At 39.8% G+C, this 8,398-nt stretch overlaps 1 non-coding gene across 1 annotated transcript; it reads right to left on the reverse strand.

Moving 5' to 3' along the window:
- Window positions 1–259: 259 nt before the first annotated feature.
- TRNAC-ACA lies at window positions 260–332 on the reverse strand. The gene has a single exon. It is a non-coding gene; the product is annotated as a tRNA-Cys (tRNA).
- Between the last annotated feature and the right edge of the window lie 8,066 nt (window positions 333–8,398).

Raw genomic sequence — 8,398 nt, forward strand, 5'->3', positions numbered from 1 at the left:
GGGGTGACTGCACAACCCTGAGAATGTAATTAAAGCCACTGAACCATACTTAGAAAATGGTTAAAACGGTAAGCATTATGTTATATATATTTTACCATGATGAAAGTAAGAACCTATGAAAGAAAGTAAGCAAGTGAAGTCACTCAGTCATGTCTGACTCTTTGAGACCCCATGGACTGTAGCCTATCAGGTTCCTCCATCCATAGGATTATCCAGGCAAGAATACCAGAGTGGGATGCCATTTCCTTCTCTAGGAGATCTTCCTGACCCAGGGATTGAACCTGGGTCTCCTGCATTGTAGGCAGATGCTTTACCATCTGAGCCACCAGGGAAGTCCATTGGCAGGTTGGTATAAACCCCTGACAGGGTTTCTGCCATAAACCATATGAGGTCACCACAAAACACAGAGGAGGGATTCTCACTTGCTTCGCGCAGGGCGTGTCATTTATTCACACAAGCACACTGTAGAGTTAGTAAAGTACAGCAGAAAACATGTTTGTTCGGAGAACAAAGAACTAGACCTCCAAGCCTCCTTACCTTAACCTATGGGAAAAAGAAAAAATGGTGAAATTAAGGTCTCTATGCATTATTTATTATCCCAAGTCTACTGCCTTTCTCCAGATTAATAATTAAATATTTTCTTAGAACTTCCCGGGTGGCTCAGACTGTAAAGAATCTGCCTGCAATGTGGGAGATCTGGGTTCAATCGCTGGGTTGGGAAGATCCTCTGGAGGAGGGCGTGGCAACCCACTCCAGTATTCTTGCCTGGAGAATCCCCATGGACAGAAGAGCCTGGCAGGCTACACTGCATGGGGTCTCAAAGAGTTGGACATGACTGAGTGTCTAAGCAGAGGACATGCCATTATTTATTATCCCAAGTTTACTGCCTTTCTCCAGATTAATAATGAAATATTTGCTTAGAACTCTAGTTTACAAGATTTACATGGGAGTTGGTTATAAAATACTCTGGCAATACCATACTTGTTTGGGAAACTCTGGCATACAAGGTAGTTTCTTAAAGTACAGTCTGAGGATCACTAGTATCAGAGTTACCTTGCTAAGTCACTTCAGCTGTGTTCGACTCTGTGTGACCCCAGAGACGGGAGCCCACCAGGCTCCCCGTCCCTGGGGTTCTCCAGGCAAGAACACTGGAGTGGGTTGCCATTTCCTTCTCCAACGCATGAAAGTGAAAGGATGCTTGATAAAAATGTAGATTCTTGGCTTCAACCAAGACTTCCCTGGTGACTCAGACGGTAAAGCGTCTGCCTACAATGTGGGAGACCTGGGTTCGATCCCTGGGTGGGGAAGATCCACTGGAGAAGGAAATGGCAATCCACTCCAGTACTATTGCTTGGAAAATCCCATGGACAGAGGAGCCTGGTAGGCTACAGTCCATGGGGTCGCAAAGAGTCGGACACGACTGAGCGACGTTCCTTCCTGTTCTTGGCTCCAACCAAGATCTACCCAACAGAATTTTTAGAGTAAAGCTTATGAACCTGCATTTTAACTATCCTTCCAAAGAGAAACTATGGTTAGATTTTAGGCAATTGTATTTATGCACAATGAGGCTTCCTAAATTTGGAGAGAAGGCCTGTGCCTGATAGCTCCCTGGAACTTTGCAAAGATAGAACACTTGAAAGACTTGGGCTAAATTAACCGAACTTTGGAGTTGCTGAAGGAGTGAATAAGACTTCATTATCTATTCTGAAGAGAATAAAAGTTTAAAAGCAAAAAGGTAACCATTTTCTACATATTTGAGAATTTATATTCAAGGGCTTGAATAACAGAAAGGCGTTGGCTGTGTTCTGTTTTCAGAGTGAAAAAACTGGCATACAATATTATTATATTGTGCTCATTGTATATGCAACTCTGATTATGGCATCATACAGTATGATTTTAAATGAGACACAAAATAGGGGAATGCCTTCTTATGTAGTGTATAGCACTGATTTTCAAACCTCAGTGTGCATTAGAATTGCCTCACCTTCCTCATGCCCCCACCCCTACCCCAGAAATTCTGATTCAGAAGGCTTAAAGCAGGACCCAGAAATCTTCATTAAAAAATAAATAAATAACTCTAGGATATTCTTATGCAGATGGTCCATACTTGGAAAAACACTTGAGTTGCACTTGATACGTCCTGAAATAGCTCTCTGGCTTGCTGGGTAGAACATCAATGGAACACTTGTAAAAGGACTGAACTACTCATTTCATGAGTCCTAAGCAGTGAGCTAGCAAGAACTGAAGAATCAGCAACACGTAGGTAGAGACTGAACGCTTTTGATACTTGGTTAAGCTCCTTGGAGAGGGAAAGCAACATTCTAGTCTTCCTGACTTTAATAGTAAAATAGCAGTAACAATAAACCCATCCCCAACCCCCCCACCACATGCAGACACAGACACACAGACACAAATTTGCCAGTCAGTGGTGGATGCACACTTTACCCACTAGGGGGAGCCCAAGGATTTCCACACACAAGCTTCATCCCCTGGGGGAGGAAATCTAATACAGGCCAAGGACATCTGGGGACTTTATTGCTAAGGATGGAGCAAAGAATGAAACGATCTAAAAGGCTAAAAGCCCTTGCTTACGTGCAGAATGTCCTTTCTTTCTGGCTGCCATTCAAATCTTTGCATCTTAAAAAGTGGTGCTCTGAAGTAGCCTGGGCCAGATTTGCCAGGATTGTTAAAGAAATTATTCTAACAATACTGTATTGTATACTTCAAAGTTGCTAAGGGAATACATCTCAGAAGTTCTCAGTACTCGTTCTCCCACTCCCCAAAAAGGTACTGGTGTGAGGTTAACCTTATTGTGGTAATCATTTCACAATATATTCATTAATCAAATCACTATGTTGTACACCTTAAACCTGCACAGATGTCACTTATATTTCAATAAAGCTGGAAAAAGAACAACAAGTTATTCTGACACTTTTTTAAAATGGTAAGGAAGACTTTATTCAAGACTGTTGCAGCAGATGTCAAGATTATCCCAAAGGGGAGAGAGATCAGGCTTAACTCTGAATATAACAAATGGGGATTCACAGCCAAGGAGAACAAAGGGGAGATGAGTGGATAGAAAACTCAGTGGATGGAAAATTATTAAAAGGAGACATCAAAAATAGGGGTCTTGGTAAACTGACTTAGCAGGATTCTGTCTGAAGGCTGGCCAAGGACTTAAGACATTAAAGGTAAGGGGTGAAGAACTTGATCAGATATTGAGAGTTATCAGGTATTAAAGAGACTTGAGAGTCTCTAAACTAATCCGGCAGGATTCTTGTGAAAACTAGGCTATGTAGGCCTCGGCCTATTTGCTGCTGTTGTTGTTCAGTGGTTCAGGTGTGTACAACTTCTTGTGACCCCATGAATTGCAGCACGCCAGGCGTCCCTGTCCTTCACTATCTCCCAGAGATAGTGAAGGACAGCATACTAGAGATAACAGCAGCATACTAGAGATAACACAACACTGCAAATCAAACTCATGTCCATTGAGTCGACGGTGCCATCCAACCATCTCATCCTCTGTTGTCCCCTTCTCCTCCTGTCTTCAATCTTTCCCAGCATCAGGGGTCTTTTCCAGTGAATAGGCTCTTCATATCAGGTGGCCAAAATTTTGGAGCTTCAGCATCAGTCCTTCCAAAGAATATTTAGGGTTGATTTCCTTTAGAGTTGACTGGTTTGATTTCCTTGCAGTATAAGAGACTCTCAAGAGTCTTCTCCAGCACCACAGTTCAAAAGCATCAATTCTTTGGTGCTCAGCCTTCTTTCTGATTCAACTCTCATATCCATACATGACCAGTGGAAAAACCATAGCTTTGAATATGTGGACCTTTGTTGGTATAGTGATGTCTCTGCTTTTTAATATGCTGTTTAGGTTTGTCATAGATTTTCTTCCAAGGAGCAAACATCTTTTAATTTCATGGCTGCAGTCACCATCTGCAGTTATTTTGGAGCCTAAGAAAATAAAGTCTGTCACTGTTTCCATTTTTTCTCCATCTGCTTGCCATGAAGTAGTGGGACCAGATGCCAGGATCTTAGTTCTTTGAATGTGTATGCGTGTGTGTATGCATGTGCATGTGTGCTCAATTTCTCAGTTGTGTTCAACTTTTTCAACCCCATAGACTATAGCCCACCAGCCTCCTCTGTCCTTGGAATTTTTCAGGTGAGAATACTGAAGCAGGTTGCCATTTGCTATTCCAGAGGATCTTCCTGACCCAGGGATTGAATCTGTATCTCTTGCATCTCTTGCATTGGTAGGTGGATTCTTTACCACTGCACCACCTATACATACATATATATATATATATACATATACATATGTGATAAATGTGTATATATATATAAACACAAACACATACATACATACATACAGTGGAATATTAGCCATTAAAAAAATGAAATAATACCATTTATAGCCACATGGATGGACCTAGAGATTATCACACTAAGCTAAGTGCTAATAAGTCAGAAGAGAAAGACAAATACTACATTACACCTTGCGGAAAAACCTAAACAAGCTTATTGACTAACTCAATACCATATATCACTTATAAGTGGTATCTAAAATACAACACAAATGAACATATCTATAAAACAGAAAGACTCACAGACAGAAAACAGACTTGTGGTTGCCAAGAGGGTGGGGAGGGAAGGATTAGGAATTTACGATTAGCAGCTGCAAACTATTATATATAGGAAGAATAAACAACAAAGTCCTACTATATAGCACATGGAACTATATTCAATATCCTGTGATAAACCACAGGGGAAAAAATATGTATATATGCATAACTGAGTCATTTTGCAGCATACTAGAGATAACACAACACTGCAAATCAACTATACTTCAATAAAATTTAAAATAAAAGTAGTATATTTTAAACTGAAATAAGATCATAACATGTGCTTTACAAACTATTTTATCCAAACGATAAATCATGAATGTTCTGCTTTATAGCCTTCAAATACACTGGTTTGCTTTTCATAAAACTTTTATACTTCTGGGGAAAAGATGGCGGTTTGAGAAGACATGGCTGATTCCTCTCCTTCTGGTTTCCTCTCCCCCACCAAAATGACTAAAGAAATGTAAAATAAAGAACAATCTGTGTCAGTATTGAGATAGAGAAAAGCATCCAAGTATCAGATATTTTGAGGAATTTTACTATATTTAAGGCAGATGATATTAAAGAACATGCAGGTAGGTTTGCCAGATTTAGCAAATAAAAATACAGGGTGCCCAGTTCAATATGAACTACAGATACCAATATACAATAAATAATTTTTAGTATAGAAACTATACTACTGGCTCAGGCAATATTTGTTGTTTATCTAACATCCGAATTTAACTGGGCATCCTATATTCTGTTTGGTGATCATACTCAGAGTCCATTCACAGCTTCCCTGAAGGAACTTCAAGACCACTAAGGAAGGAGAGAAGAAAGAAAGAAGGGAGGGAGTGTGAGACAGAGAAGGGTGTTTGGAGGGACAAGCACTGGGATTGACAGGCATAGTGAGGTTGACTGGAAAGGCTGCACCTGGGGTTCCAATTAGTTGTTAAGGATCCTGTGGGCTGCAGTGGCCTTACGCTCCAGAGCTGTCAATGATACTAAGTTGTATAAAGCCTAAGGTAGGGAAATGGGCCCTCTCATACACTGCGAGTGGATGAATAATTTTAAAGCAGTTTTTCTAGAGGGCAATTTGGCTATCTGTCAAACGCTTTAAAACATGTATACCCTTTAACTTATCAATATCACTTCCAGGAATTCATTCTAAAGAAACTGTGGTCTTTAGAGTATTGTTTATAATAACAAAGAAATGGGCACAACTTAAATGAGAAACAATAGGGGAATGTTCAAGTTATGGTATGTCCATACAGTAAGAAATATACTATGCAGTCACTAAAAATGATTCCATAGATTATTTATTGACAGGAAGACTTTTTTTCACAATATAGTTTAATTTTTTTTTTTTAAAAGCCAAGCTACAAAACTGCATTATGATAAGATACTATTTTTGTAAGAATATAGCTATTTAAACATACATGTACTTTATGCGTAAATGACTGAAAGGGTATATACTAAATGGTAATGGTGGTTTTCTCTAATTAATTGAATATGGGTGGTCAGTTTTTTCTTTTCACTTATGTCTATTTTATATACTTTCTTCAAAATGTTTATTACCAGGGTTAATTTTTTTAAGTTTTAAAAACTTTCTGATTGGTGAGTTTATACTTTTGAGTAATTATAAAATGAGATTACAATTATAAAATAGGCTTTAACATTAAGGAGCATCTAGTCCAGATAATTCAACACTGAGTTTCAACTGGATGCCAGGCCCTGTGATACAAGCTGGGAATAGACATGAGTTGGACACACTCTCTGCCCCGCCCACCCTTCCCCCGCCTGCCAAGAGTCTAAAGTCCAGATTCTTTGGGTAAGTTCCTTGGTTCTTGGCCTTGCTGGCTCCAAAAACCCATTTGTCAGCCCATTCAAGATCATCCCTCACTTTAACCAAATTCACAAAAGTTGATGAACAAACTAAGATAATGTATTAATTTGTGCTGAGAATTATCACAGTTACATGGATAATCCTCTAAGCATGACCAGAATATTTTTCACCCTTATGGGGTAAACTACATAGGGAACCAAAATATGATTAGCATCTTGTTTACTGAGACTGGAATCCTGCCAGGGGCAGGGAGTAACTTAAAAGTTCAATGAGACCTGGTGTTAGTACCTTTCTCCTCAATAAACATGGTCCTGCCGGTGAAACCAGCGCACAATTGCACTTATCTCACACGCTAGTAAAGTAATGCTCAAAATTCTCCAAGCCAGGCTTCAACATGAACCATGAACTGTGAACTTTCAGATGTTCAAGCTGGACTTAGAAAAGGCAGAGGCACCAAAGATCAAATTGCGAAAAGCAAGAGAGTTCCAGAAAAACATCTATTTCTGCCTTATAGACGATGTCAAAGCCTTTGACTATGTGGATCACAATAAACTGTGGAAAATTCTGAAAGAGATGGGAATACCAGAGCACCTGACCTGCCTTCTGAGAAATCTGTATGCAGGTCAAGAAGCAACAGTTAGAACTGGACATGGAACAACAGACTGGTTCCAAATCAGGAAAGGAGTACATCAAGGCTGTATATTGTCACCCTGCTTGTTTAACTTACATGCAGAGTACATCATGAGATATGCTGGGCTGGAAGAAGCACAGGCTGGAATCAAGATTGCCGGGAGAAATATCAATAACCTCAGAAATGCAGATGACACCATACTTATGGCAGAAAGCAAAGAAGAACTAAAGAACCTCTTGATGAAAGTGAAAGAGGAGAGTGAAAAAGTTAGCTTAAAACTCAACATTCAGAAAACCAAGATCATGGCATCCAGTCCCATCACTTCATGGCAAATAGATGGGGAAACCGTGGGAAAAGTGGCTGACTTTATTTTTGGGGGCTCCAAAATCACAGCAAATGGTGACTGCAGCCATGAAATTAAAAGACGCTTGCTTCTTGGAAGAAAAGTTATAACCAACTTAGACAGCATAGTAGAAAGCAGAGACATTACTTTGTCAACAAAGGTCTGTCTAGTCAAAGCTATGGTTTTTCCAGTAGTCATATATGGATGTGAGAGTTGGACTATAAAGAAAGCTGAGTGCAGAATTGATGCTTTTGAACTGTGGTGTTAGAGAAGACTCTGAGAGTCCCTGGACTGCAAGGAGATCCAACCAGTCCATCCTAAAGGAGATCAGTCCTAAATATTCATCGGAAGGACTGACGCTGAAGCTGAAACTCCAATACTCTGGCCACCTGATGCAAAGAACTGACTCACTGGAAAAGACCCTGATGCTGGGAAAGATTGAAGGCAGGAGGAGAGCGGGATGACAGAGGATGAGATGGTTGGATGGCATCACTGACTCAATGGACATGAATTTGAGTAAGCTCCGGAAGTTGGTGATGGACAGGGAGGCCTGGCATGCTGCAGTCTATGGGGTCGCAAAGAGTTGGACACGACTGAGCGACCGAATTGAACTGAACTGTCAATGAAACCGTAAGTACAAGTGTGAGACCGTCTCTTCCCAGGACAGTAGTAGCTGGATGGATCCTGCCAATATTCATCCCAGATGCTCTCTTATGAAAATCTTCCCAGAATAACTAATATACCTCCATTTACTTCTGATTTCACTGTCAACATTTACTCTCATAATTTGCTCAGATCTGGAGCCATTCCATTTCTTCAAAGTAATTTTTGTCTCTTTTCTTCTCTGCAATTTTTTTATGTAGTTTAAAGATTATCTTATTTTCTTAATTTTCCTTTCTTAAAAGCCATCTAATTTATACACTGACATACAAAAAATTTTAACTACTAAATGTATTTTTTAATTAGGAAAAAATATT

This window comes from Oryx dammah, unplaced genomic scaffold, assembly GCF_014754425.2.
Source record: "Oryx dammah isolate SB20612 unplaced genomic scaffold, SCBI_Odam_1.1 HiC_scaffold_25, whole genome shotgun sequence".
Classification (NCBI taxonomy): domain Eukaryota; kingdom Metazoa; phylum Chordata; class Mammalia; order Artiodactyla; family Bovidae; genus Oryx; species Oryx dammah.